The following is a 14,258-nucleotide window of genomic DNA, read 5'->3' on the forward strand; positions in this document are numbered from 1 at the left end:
CTGGAGGATTGATTGTGGAACTTGTAAAATATTACTGAGAAAACAGCAGCTTTTGTAGACCACTGCAACACAATTGCAGCGGATAGGGTAAAATTACGTTTGAGACTTTTGACATGATTTTGGGCTCGTACACACCGCGACAAAACTATAAGACATTCACGAACATTGCGAAAAATTCTATGTGTAACTTAGAGATTTATTTTTCTTTCACTGATAGTATTATGTCGCATACTTTTTTACATCTAAAAGAGTATGTCGCTCAGCTGTACGACATATGTAAGTCAACGGTCTCGGAAACTGAGGCAAAGAATTTAAACATGTTACTCGATCCGCGACAAAACTAGATCGGCAAACTAAACACTACGAAAAGCCAGATTGGAATTTGCAGAACATCGGATACATTGGCGTAAAAAAGGTCTTTTATGATCTACTGCTATTAATAGGTTCCATTAACTGTCCAGGAAAATAATGATATTTTTTAACTATGTTTTTCCTTGCTGGAGAAAATACTTAAGATTAAGCTTAAACAAGCGTAGGTGCATTAAAATTGTAAAGCAAGTTTAAATAAAATAAAATAAAAACGCTTTTAAAACAAGCGTTTAAATAAAAAAGCATATAAAGTAAAGCGCATTTGTGTTTTACTTCACCAACTGAAGAATTACATACATACTATTGCATAGTTCCCGTACTTTCTCGCCTTAGTCATTTGTTCCGTAAATCCGAAGACTCTGCTGCGGAGTTTAATGTTTTTAACATGATTACACTGAAGATGCTATGTTTTTGTCGACGTCGGCAATTGTTATTTGTAGTGAAAACGTGCTTAGCGTGTGTACCATTATGATTAAAACACTTTTTGCCCATTTTTATACTTAGCATCATAAAATGAATAAAATCAAATGCTTTCACAAAAAAGGACGTGTAATCTTTTCCGCTGAAAATATGACTTCCTTTATCTCAGGCGCTTTGCTCCAAAAACGTGCCGGAGTTGCTGATAGGTAGTACTCGCGAAACGCGTGAAGCGCTAAAGGTTAAGATCCGTCATGGTGTTTCTCGCTGTAATACTAACAAACTGATACTAGTAATTACTTAAAATATATACATAAAATAATGAACAGCTATTAAATAGGAAGAAGTCGTGTGTTTGCTGAATCATAATTTAATCGACCTGATTCCCTTGTCACTGATAATTTTGATTATTTTCAGACGGAAATTTCTATTTGCAATGTACTGACTAAAAATTAAGTGTAGAATACGTATTAAATGAAATTACACGTTAATATGTTTGTATGATAATGATATCAATTTCAACTACATAATATATGTAATTTTCATTTACATACTTTCTTTTACTATCTTTATACCTCTGATAAGACTAATGAAATTTATGTCCCATTATAATAAATAATAATACTGAATACAATTCATGAATAACAATCTCGTGAACATTAAGATGCGGGATTTTAAGTTACGCTCACTCCAACTAAATGCCGTATAATATATTCCGCGTTGCTTCATGTTGAAAATATTTTGCAAACATTATGTGACGATGCTTATTACTTTCAAAAGTTTGTTTTACAGTGTACATAATAGAAGTTTTACAAGGTCATTAGTAAGCCGATATGGGTCCTTTACGTCGTTGTTAGATTATCGGCTGTCCGAAGGTTAATTCAACATCGAATCCACATCACGATTAGATGCACGATTTATTAATATTACAGTTAAGTATTATTACGAAACCGATCGGTGACATTCAATGTTATTTTTATCGCGGACAGCTGGCTTGAATTTTTTTCCATACGCTCACATGCGATCGAATCGCAATTATGATTTCGCTATAATGTGGTATACACGTGATAGAATGTAATCTGGCCGCTCTTTGTTTACATTTTTCATTGGTCATTCATTTCATATTTTTCCATTAGGTGTAGATTATACATACAGTAACTCCATTAATATTCGGATTAACTTTTTAAAACGCAATAACTTTTTTAAAACTGGAGTAAACGATTTGAATTTTTTTTTTTTTTAGATGATAGAGAGACTAGTATACTAGACAATGACTAAATTACTTTGTTACAATATTCCTATTACTTGAAATGATAAGACAATATAAAAGACTTTAACTTTTTTATCTGAGCCTATAACAAAAATTTTAAGAATGCGTTTTGTAGATCTTGGTAAGTTGTATACATGCTGAAAATTTCATCGTAGTCATTTACAAGCGTTCAAAGATTGTAAAAATTGCCAATTTCTCACATTTGTGAGAAAGGTTTGTTTGTTTACAGGTCAACCGATTTTGATGAAATTTCTAACATGCATATAACTTGTCGAAATCTACAAAACACATTTTTTAAATTTTCGTTGTAGGCTCAGATAAAAAAGTTAAGAAACGAGATTTTTTAAATTTTATTTTGTTATTCTAAGCGATAGCAAAGTTAAAAAAAAGCATTCTAGTTACGGTCTAGTAAACTGGTCGCTCTATCATCTATAAAAAAATTCAAGTCGTTTAGTCCAGTTCTAAGAAAGCTATTGCGTTTTGAAAAGTGTCCAAATATTATCGGAAGTCACTATATATATGTATTCGTTATATCCTAACAACGACTCTACGAACATAATTCTCAGATAAATGTAGCAGTCGAAAATAATTTATATTATTCAAACTGGAATATAAGTTATTTAAGTAGATGCGTAATAAAACAATGCATTATCCGTTGATACAGATAAACACGTATGAGCGGATTCCACGTTCGCAGTTAACGGATGAATTATGAAGAAGTTGATGTGCCATGCAGTGAGATATGAATTTGGTATATGCAACTCTTTGTTTTTTAAGCCATTTAGATTGATGCCAGAAAATTCAACTTTTGTACAATATCTTGCGTTTTGACATTTCTTTTCAATGTTATATGAGCAGGTGTAATAAATGATCAGTCCTCGAGTACTAATTCCACGAGCAGTGCATAACCGCGTATTCGAGCTACATTAATTAGTACCTCTGACGCGCTATGATCTATAGTCCACGGACATAACAAACCGATTTCGTTTTTTGTTAATCCTTTATCGAAGTAAGCCGCATTATATCTTCTATCTGTGATTAATTTATATAGATTGGCACAGATTCAACCTTATCAATGACTACTAAGTCTCGCAGCGAACAAAAGTTTTCCTACCTGTTTCATTTTTTCCAGTTAACACATTAAAGGCGGGAGTCGTAGTACTACAATTTATCTCGACTTCTCATAAATATGTACTTTAAAACATTTTTTCTAATTAGTGTTTATAGTTCTCTTTTAATATTTCTTTTAGTTTTAAGAGTTTAAATAAACTTTTTTAAGTCTAAATTTTTTTATGATTACGCGGGCGGTCGCCGCGTTACTAGCATACTTTCGTCAAGATCCCCTGCCTTTAATGTGTTAACAGACTAATAAGTAGTTCTCCAGTGTTTTTTTTTCAGTAAAAATTTATTCAGTTTTTATTTTAACCCTTTTAATGCCGAATAACGATATATCGTGTGTTTTCTTAATATTTTTATGAATAATGATTGAATAACAATGAATGAATAACAGTTTTATTTCTTAATTCATATTCCTCTAATTATCAGTGAAAAGATTCTAATTATCATATTATAATTTTTATAATTTCTTTCTCAAACAAATTATTTCTGGTTTAATCCGAATCCTAATTTCGCTCCATTCCTTGATAAGCTTCCGATAACAAACATCTGTTGGTGACGGACTTGTCGTTATTGGGAAAAAGACACCGGCGCGATTACTTTTGTACACTATTTTTTATATTATCAAATTCCTGTGATTTCGATAGAGACGTAACCGTGGCACTATTCGCTTCGAATAAACTGAATGGAGCGATTCAGATAACCGTAAATCATAAACAATTGTTAGCATTATTTATGACTCGATAACAAAGCGATCTTACTCCGATGATGCTTGCTGTTAATCGACAGTACTATTTTATTATACAACATGCCGATGTGAGTTGGGTACTATTTCCATCGTGTCGTTCGTAAGCTACGAAGGTCCGATGTAAATCCGATTGTATAGGCGAAAATAGAATTAATATTGCATTCTGTACCGTACGATTTTTAATAAGGGAGAGACACTTATAGAGATAATTCTATAGCGGTTAAAAATAGTACATAGCGATTCAATTAAATGAAAATGTTGTAAAAATAAAAATCAGAAGGAAACGTATGTGCCGCACGTTCGATTGATTAAGTATCATCAGGTCCAAAGGTGGAGCAACGAAAGATTATCTGTTAATATACTTATTACGTGTCTTACAAATTTTGCGTGCATGGATTCCTTCGTCGCAGTAATTCATTGCCTGTTGATCTAATTTCTCCAAAGAATTCAATGGAAATAATCAATAGTGAATTGTCGTATCTTTATTAGCAATCATTTTAGTATAGTTCAGACCAATCAGTAACAGCACAAAATTCTCCAAGATCAGAAATATCCACATAATACAATGAAAAACCGAAAAGTTAAGATTTATCTTTTTAACATTCTCGTATCGCACAGATCCTAATCGAATTCGCTACACCCGCTGTATGAACCAGAAATTAATTTTTTAATCTACGTATCAGTTGATAAAAATCGTCGTGACACAGAACATTGGCCAATCGAATGCAATAAACACGAGTTTGTAAATTAGTATTTCAGCTGGCCCTTCTATTATTTCTTTCTCCTTGGTTTAATCTGCTTCTTTGTCATTTCTCAGCTCTAACTTAATTACTTATGTACCGATTTACAGGAAGATGAACGAGGATTCCACAATTTTGTTTTTATACAAAACCAGAAATCATCAGGGAGTTGAAAGGATCTTACACAAAAGATTCTTCGATCCATTGGTATTCTTTCTCTTTAAGATATGACATCCTGAACAAGATTGATTGAATTAAGCAAACACACGAAATCGCAGACGTAAAGAAATCGAAGTTTCTGGAGTCTCTAAAACACTTTTCTACTCTTTCTAATGTTTTTTAATGTTTAAATTGCCGCTATCAATTCTTTTTATACAAAAATTTGCAGTTATCATGTATAAAAAATTATTCTGCGATTTAGTTGCCTTGCAAATAATCACTTTTGGTCATCCTTTAATTTCATCAAACGTTACTTTTAACTAGATTGCAGATCTTAGTCACTTTACAAACACTAAAATTAAAGAACAGCTTCCTTCGTTGATTAAAAATTGACTCGTTGTTGCCTTGCTTTGCTAAACTTCTTTTGTTTTGCATTTTGAAAATATGCACACGTCATATATGCATAAAGATCCACAGCTTACATACAATGTTCTACTTATAACATTCCACCTAAAATTAAATTGTCCAATTCCGGAAGTTATGCAGCACATTTTGCACTCGATGACGCATATGATACGTCAATGTCAGAGCCACTTATACACCAAATAATGATTTTAAACACGTTCATCATCCAGACATGGAAACATTAAAATGCTGAGTCTAAATTTAAACACTTTTGCACTGTTATCTATTCATCTGACAACATTTTTCCATCGTTGCTCTCTCGATTATTCCCTATATCAGATATACACTTCGCATGCATTTTAAGCAGACATTATTCAAAACTAATTGCAACTGCGATGCACATACGATCACATGCGATGCAAAATGCTGTCGAATTGCAGAATTTTGGAGGAAAATCGAACTAATCTCATAAATGACCACATGTTGCTATGTATTTGCGGAATATAAAATTAGTAAGTAAAATTTTACAAATTTTTTAATCTTAGTCGCTGTGTCTTCTGTTTCAGTACATTATTATCATTTGCAAATTATTAAAAATTCTTGATCGAATCGAATTCTTTCCTTCGCTCGTAATATAATTTCAGAATAATTTTTAGTCGTCTTATCTGAAATCGTTTCTCGATGCTTGAAGTTCTCTAACAAAAGATGAATAACATCCAGGGTGGCAGTTTGTTGTAGAAAAAAATTATACAGCAATGTAACACAACACCTTCTTGATACAAAATATTCAAAAGACTAATACTAAATATTCATAAACTACACAATATTTTCAGTCACTTCTTTAAAAACAATTTCAAGAGATAAGAAGTTTCTGAATTGTTATTACAGAAATTATTTTTCTAGTAATTAGGATGTAATTAGGATTTTTTTAGTAATGATATTTAACCCCTTAACGCGCAGAAACGTATTAACACGGGCGTGCAAAACCGGCCAAAATGTGCAGACCCGTATATATACGGTCGGCGTCGCAATTTATGTTATGTTACCTATATTAATTGAAAAACAGTACGATGGGTACAAAATTCGATCTGCAATGCGATTCAATATTCACTATAATTATTTATCCACTATTTTTATTGAATTTTTAGTAATTTTTGCATTTTTTTTACATATTTATTGAAATTAAGGTCCAAATATGTATTTTCTTAGATAAAAAAAATTGATTTTTTTTGGTCGGTTTTCTTTTTTTAAATTGTGCATTAAGGGGTTAATGGAACCTAACATATTCTATCGATCTTTTCGGGAAGTAATGTTTACATTTCACTTATCGTTTGATGATATTGCTAAACAATTAGTTAAAATCGTAGAAACAATTTCTCCAATTTTGCTCACAGATTACGTCAGAATACGTCAAGCGTGATTTTCGAAACGCCGAACCGTGCAGCTGGCTTTCTTTATCGGACTTATGTAGATACGTGGCTCTGTCATTTTGGCGCACCGAGTATTTACATTGAAATTATTTACGTCTATTAATAATTAGATGCCGAAGGGGCGCGAGTGGGTTCTATAATTGGTCCTCGGATCCACGATCGTCATCTCGATGCGTTGCGGCGGGGACACGACTCCGGGTGCCAAGACTGCCTTGGACTGTTTGTCAAGACTGTACATCGTGTTTCTTGTGCGTAGTAAACGAAGTAAGTACTGCTAGCGGAGCGGCACGGAGAGGTGGACCAATCGCCGCGCGCGACGAAAGGGGCACGACTGGCTCTCTACTCGCGTCGCAATTCGCAATTCCGCCGACTTCGTCGTTCGTCGTCCGTCGTACGTCGTCCGTCGTATGTACGTCGTTTCTAATGCGAGTGTGTTTGTGTTTAGAGCGCACGCAAACACACGCGTGTTTACGGCGCACGCAACATTGCATCGCGTCGCAGAGGATTTTCTGCGCCGGTGTGTTGTTTGTGTGCGCGCGCGCGCGGCGCGTATGCGTGCAAGTCGCGTACATAATTATACGCTACTCTCGTCACCAATCGCACTCGCCAGCTTGGGGTCAAAGTCAACCGCAGGCGGCTATAGATCGCCTGAACACGAACACTATAGTCGATCGAACGCGTAGGTATTTCGTGGTCCTCCGCCACGCTATTGGGGCAAGAGACATCTGAAAGCGGTAAAAAATCTCGATTTATAAGTGTCCATAAAATGAAAAGAGAGAAAACTACACAGGTTAGTTAGTTCGCTTAGTTAGTTCGCGATGTGGTATAATTTTTTTTTTCATTTTTATTAAGTCTAGCACGTCTAAGGAAGAGTCAAAAAATGTCCAGACAATTTTAAACGTGCATTTTTATTCCAACAACGTTCTTTTATAAATGTCTATGTTTTATTTCGGTAGCTAGTTAAATGTATTATTTAACAGCATTGCATAAATAAATATACCTCGAACAGATAAAATAATATTTACAGCTCAAACCTCCCGAACCTTCTAATACCCTAAGAGTCTTAGGGTTAATTATTAATACGGCTATACGATTTCAAAGAAACCCATCTCAAAATTACTAAAATATAATAAAATTATTATTTACAGTGCTGTTGTTTTTTTTTTTTAGATTGAAATCAGTGCACAAGGCATGTATTCGAATTATGTAAAATTTCATTTTGACGCGTTGCCGAGGTGAACTAATTAATAAAAGAATGTTACAGTAAGTGGTAAAATCAAAATTAGCCTTTTATTTTTCCAAGTTGACACGGTCACTGCAAAGTTGTTGTTCTATGTACGTAACACTGTTCTTTGGTTCGGTTTTCGAACTAAAACCGATTAAAGGATTAATTTACAGTTGCGGTTTCTCTAACACCTTGAAGAAGTGATTGAGAATTTACAATTTTGGCTAAAAATTCACAAGCATTATTTGTTTCAATGTTTGCTGTCTTTTTACATATCTTTATGTAGCTATCCGAAGTAATTAAGAGATCATGAACAAGATTACGTTAATAAGAATGAATGACATTTCTGGCCCATTTTTGTTGCAATAAATATTTTGGTTTTAGAAATAAGTTTCTTCGTTACTCTGACTTTTGTGAGATAATAAAAATGACAAACTATCCTACATAAAGATTTATGGTCCGACAGTAGCTGCGTTTCATTTAAAGATGATAGTTTATCCATCGGAAGTCTGGAACCATTTGCAGAAAACTAGCAATAAAGTTCATAAATATTCAAGTAACAATTAAACAATGATATAGATTTAGCATAAGACTCATAAAACATATGACTCGTTTTCTTGTATTTTATGAACCTTTTCTTTTTGCTGAAAGGTTGATTCGTACTCAAAACAACTGCGCAATTCTAGTTTTTAATATTGGAAAATAATTGATTTATTATTATCCGTTTACAAGCAAGAAGCTGCTCGTTCAAGTGCAAGCGCTTTGCAACGAATGGTAAATAGCTTTTTTACGTATTTATTATTTATTGAATGCTCCACGATTGCACACTTAAACATTGATGGCACTAATTAAGAACGAAAATAAAAATTACGCTGCTTTTATCTTACTCAAGACGATAAGTGCGTAATGGCGACGTTTGACGTAGAGACCGGTTTAGATGAACTGAACATAATCGAAAACACTTTCGATTATCTCACTTTCCAAAGATGCATTTCGCGCTGGCGTGGAACAGAAGTTGTTCGTATCTATAATACTAGGACAATTGCGTTTGCGTGGGTCTTATAGAGAATTCACAATGGAAGGTAACTCGAACAGTTCAATACCGGTGAGAACCGACTTCAACCTGAATCGCCCGAACGGCGAGCCGATATTTTAACATTGTTAGACGTATTGAAATAGTCCACAAGTTCTCTGATGAGATCAGTACTCATTTCTAACGAAATTGGGCGTAATAAAACCTTGATTATCTGAATTAATCACGGATTAGTCGTCGCTGTATGCGGGAAATTGGAATATTTTGTTAGTTCGAAAATTGCTGTGATTGTGCCATAGTAGCTCCTCTATTCTCTGAATCACGGGCCGTCATCCGTTGACGTTTCTAAATATGTAATAATATGCAATACAATTATTATAAAATAAGGTATCGAAGAGGTGAAAGACCTTTCTTGGTATCAGTTCTCGCACAATATTCAATTAACTTTACTGCAGTGTCGCAGAAAATCTGTGCTGGAATCCGCGATTTTCTAATTAGCAAATATCTATCTATGGTAGCTTAATTTCAGATTCTACAATGAAAAGAAATCGAAAACGGAATAGCAACAACGATAATGTCGTCTTTATTGTACGCAACGATTTAAAGTACATTGCGAGTAGAAAGTAAAAATCGAATGGCATAATAAAATAAATATAGAGCTCAAATATAATACTAATTTTTGTAAGAAGAGATAGAATTGTATAGACATATTAATTAATTAATTTCTTCGCACTCGAAAGAAAACAAACTTTTAGTAAAGAGTAAACAAAGTACTACTGTAAACGCCATGAGAATCTATGGCGTTAGACAAACTGCCCAACATATATTTGTATAAAATACAGAATAGCGAAATATTACATATAATTATAAAAATCAACTGTATCGTTATTCTTCATGTATTTATGGACACAAGTTTCTATCAGATTTGTCACATTTCGGTTAGATTGAGATGCTCCAATTAATTTCAACGTTGCCGATCACCGGTGACCACTGCGTTAGCGACGAACATCACGGCATTATCGCCTGTGACCAGCACTGCATCAGCATGTTTGTTAGTATAAAACCAAGGCCAACGGAATACTGCATTAAATATTACTTCCAAGGGCAAGGTACAGTAAACGCCGTTGTTCAACGTAACACAGTCGTTACAGTGACAGCTTAATAAGAAGAGAGTGTTCTTTGAATTTATGCATTTTCTACATCAACTTTATGAATTAGTTATGCAATTGTGTAACTGATTATATAAAATTTCATGTCATAAAGTATTTGTTAATGTGATGTGTTCACTTCGTATTAGAAATGCAACGAAACTAAATCTACGGAAAAAGGAAAACAAATTTTTCGTTGATTCCAGCAAACGTTAGATGGTGATTTGCGTAAAAGCCTGCACGGCACTAATTAGTGTTTGGTGCGTACTTGCACGGTAACCAGTTTTATTTTACTGGAGAACCAAGACGCACGACTTAGAATACGAAACATGACGAAACGGTGCCGCTGTGTCAGGATTTCGTAACAAAAACGCGCTCGAAAATACCGAAGAAAGTGGCTGCGGGTATGTTCGTTCGTATTGAAATTTGTTTCACATCCGTCTTCACTCCGCCACGGTTTAACGTTTTTGGGTCGCTCGGGGTTCGAACTGTGGAATTCAAGGTTCACCGCGAGATCAACGTCGTTTGCATACATTAAGGAACGTTATCCGAGTAATACGTGAACGCGATCGAAATTCTTCACTGATTTCATTCCATAAAGAATAATTTTATTAGTTGATATTAATATTTATTGAAACGACCGTCACAATTTCGGAATAGATTTTATTTGAATATTCACATTTGAAAATTATTAATAATTCGGACAAATTATTTTAAAATGTTGCGCGTTGTTGCGTACGAACAAACGAATAATATCTTCTTCGTAGTCTTTGAATATTCGGCTTGGAGTCGAATGATTTATTACTATACAGCAGATCTTTATGCAAAATAAAATTTGTCTACCTCGATTGCAATAAATCGCAGTCGAATAGAGACGTACTCGCTCTGTTGACAAATATAGTAAATTGAAAATAATAAAACAGTGTTTCTAAATTCTTCGATTGTGTTTTCGTTGTTCCACATTTCATCTAATCATTTTTCTCATAAATGCATAAAATTCGCTGTCCGTTTATTACTTTAATTTGCATTCCAAAAAGTTCATTATTTATGGACACGCAATGATCGAGTCCTTGCGCAGTGGATTAAAATGTAGTAAACATCGTCTCATATATCGACGACGATTTAACAAATTAAATAGTTTCCGAAGGTAATACGCCTTTGAAGAGAATATGAAATTCCTCGGTAAAGTTGTCGCATGTCACTTACAGTCTTAGTAATGAATGTATTAATATTTAATTTGTATTAATTTTCCGCTTTTGTTTTTGTTACCGTTCCTTTTACTTGTAAGAACGTAGTGAGTTACATAAAATATACATCCCGTTTAACTGACATTCTTATACTGCTGTTCCCGTTTCAAAGGCATCAGTTTTCGCGCGCTTTTTCTTATACCGTATCCTCATCTGAACACATTAAATCTAAATATCTCGAAAACAATACATTTTTAGGAAAAAATATTAAATACGAAAGTTACGCTTTAGAGCCTAAAAAAGAGCACTATGATATCGTACCATTTGACACAATTAACCTTACATTTCCTATAATATTTAAGAATAAATTGGGTTACTATAAAAAAAGGAGTAACTTAATACTTGTACGTGTTGTGTCAAGAAGTAAGTAGAAAATTAATACGTAACTGATATGACAATTTAACTTTCATATGTTAATCCGACGCTACATAATTTTTGCATGTATTTACAAATTCACGTAACTATAATTTACAAAAGCGCAGTTGGTGCCAGTTTGATCGAGCCAGAGTAAGACATTTTCGACATATTGTGTCATCATACTTTTATGTAACATTGTTATATTCTTGCAATTCGGGCGGCTCTTGTCTGCATTATTTCTTTCGTGGATAATGTTAATTCAATTGCATTTCTAAATTCACTAAATACTTTGCACAAGAAATTATAAGAAATCTTCTCAAAAATGGGGTTATCACGTTAATCCCTCATCCAGCAAATTCGAAGAACTCGATGAAATCAAAGCAGCTGATTTAATGAAATAACAGGTGTTACACTAAATGCAATTTGCGGATTTCAATTACACATCTACTACTAATTACGCTTCTAAATTTGGATAAATAATTTTCTCACACATATATGGGATTGTCAATATATTAATCGTTATTAATTCATTAATCCGTCATTTTACTGTTATCGAAATTCACTTCCGACGATGCTCAGTAGGTTGGAAATCCGTTTATCGTGTCCAAAATGATTTCAGCGTTCTTATAAGACTTATGATCATAATACAGGTCATAATAGCTCATTGTATTCGTCTAGGCATCAGCTATATATAATGTTATCAAATCAAAAATATACTATATATATATAGTATATTTTTGATGCTTATGATTTTGATATTTGATATTAATGTTTATAAACACTATCTTAGGCGGAGGCAAGTGCAGTAGAAGAACAGACGACAACTAAATCCTTTACAAAGATGAACAAACTTTAAAAACGATTTTCTCGAAAACGGAGTACCAGACAAAAAAATGTTATACCAAATTTTTTTTTCTTATTTTCTCAAGTAGAATATATACATATATATATGTATATATGTATATATATGTATATATTCTACTTGAGAAAATAAGAAAAAAAATTTGGTATAACATTTTTTTGTCTGGCACTCCGTTTTCGAGAAAATCGTTTTCAAACTTTGTTCATCTTTGTAAAGGATTTAGTTGTCGTCTACTCTTCTACTGCACTTGCCTCCGTCTAAGATAGTGTTTATAAACATTGACCATGATGGAAATATTCCGTTTACTACATACTTCGCAACAAGTAATGTTTGTAAACACTTTTCTAACGCTGGATTGCGAAACGCGGCAAAACTATTGATCTTTGTGCGAGCGTGGTTCGCCGCGGCTTTTCGCGTTTCGAACCGATTCGCGCCACTTGGATCGGCCGTTTCCGTCTTAGTTCGGTCTTTCTCGTGTTGCCACGGCTCTCGTGGTCTCGTTATCCAACAAGTGTCGGTAGCGCGGGTAGAAAGTGGCGGCCTGTGCGCGCGGGCATATCGTGGCGCTCTAAACTTAGCCACGCTCATATAAGCGCCGCACCGTGTGGTCGCCAGCTTGCGTAATCGTTCTGTACTTTTTAACGGCGCTCCGATGCAGATGTAGATAGGCGGGGTCCGATCGCTCGTCATGATAGCCGCCTTCGAAACTGTTATGTAAAGATAATGCTTGCGGAAAAAGAAAAAAAAAACAAATTTTTGCTCGGATAAAGGGAAACAAGGTGTGAACGCCGATTATTCAAATGACATTCGCCGGTCCTGTACGGAATAATACAGAAGTTAATTTGCAGACTGCAGAACCCTTGCACTGTCTTCAGTGAATCGCAACGTTCACTATTGCTTCACTGGCGAGGACAATCTATCGTGTTATGACATTTTTTCCTTGTCTTTCAGATTATTTTAAATTTATTATTTTATTTCAAAAATCTCTATCTGAACTATCAATCCATTAATCTGTCATAACTATAGATTGTTGAATTTTCAGTGAAACACAATCGCAAACGCAACAACAAAAAGTATATAGCACCGTTTAAAAAACGAGACACAGCCGTCGTATTTCCTAAAACAATAATACCGCAAAAAAATTGTACTCTGCCATAATTTCGGCCTCTCGTATTTATTAAATGTTATCGAAACATCTTTCTCACACCTATAATGTTTTAAGAGACAACGATCTATTTAAAATTGAACACGGACGCTATGTTTATGTTGACTGCAATTAACGGCGAAGGCTGCGTACATTACTATATGTATGTAGTAGTAATTAACCGCGCGTATTAGAAGCAATTAGATCCTGTGATAAAGCGTGAAATATTCCGAAAACGATAACTATTCCAAATCCTTACTATTTCGACGCTTTCTTTCATGATAGTAACGGCGTAGAATTAATCGTTTTACATCTGTTTGAATAATTTGCCATTGATCTACATTTACGTCAGAAGAATGAAAAGTATTCAGTATGAAGACTAAAAAATGTCAGTTATTTACAAACACATGAGTGAGCCTAATCTTTGACTAGGTCCGTCGATTTTCAAATTCCAACCTTATGGATGAAATTACTTTGATTTAGCAAGCATTTTTAAAACACTTTCGAGGTTAACAATTTTCACCGTCAAATAAAGATGAACATTGCACATCAGCTTCAGAAAATATTTTTCAATTAAGCCTTGTGCAT

At 34.1% G+C, this 14,258-nt stretch overlaps 1 protein-coding gene and 2 long non-coding RNA genes across 4 annotated transcripts in view; 2 read left to right on the forward strand and 1 right to left on the reverse strand.

Moving 5' to 3' along the window:
* The window catches only part of foxo (forkhead box, sub-group O), a 182,714-nt gene that overhangs the window by 37,132 nt on the left and 131,324 nt on the right, over positions 1 to 14,258 (forward strand). The window lies entirely within an intron of this gene.
* LOC143259718 (uncharacterized) lies at positions 4,977 to 6,884 on the reverse strand. Its single transcript, XR_013033738.1, has 2 exons — positions 6,749 to 6,884; positions 4,977 to 5,329 (listed from the first exon to the last, which is right to left on the reverse strand). It is a non-coding gene; the product is annotated as an uncharacterized LOC143259718 (long non-coding RNA).
* On the forward strand, positions 7,306 to 9,785 carry LOC143259717 (uncharacterized). The gene is made up of 2 exons (XR_013033737.1): positions 7,306 to 7,444; positions 7,825 to 9,785. It is a non-coding gene; the product is annotated as an uncharacterized LOC143259717 (long non-coding RNA).

The sequence above is a fragment of the Megalopta genalis genome, chromosome 6 (genome assembly GCF_051020955.1).
Source record: "Megalopta genalis isolate 19385.01 chromosome 6, iyMegGena1_principal, whole genome shotgun sequence".
Classification (NCBI taxonomy): Eukaryota; Metazoa; Arthropoda; class Insecta; order Hymenoptera; family Halictidae; genus Megalopta; species Megalopta genalis.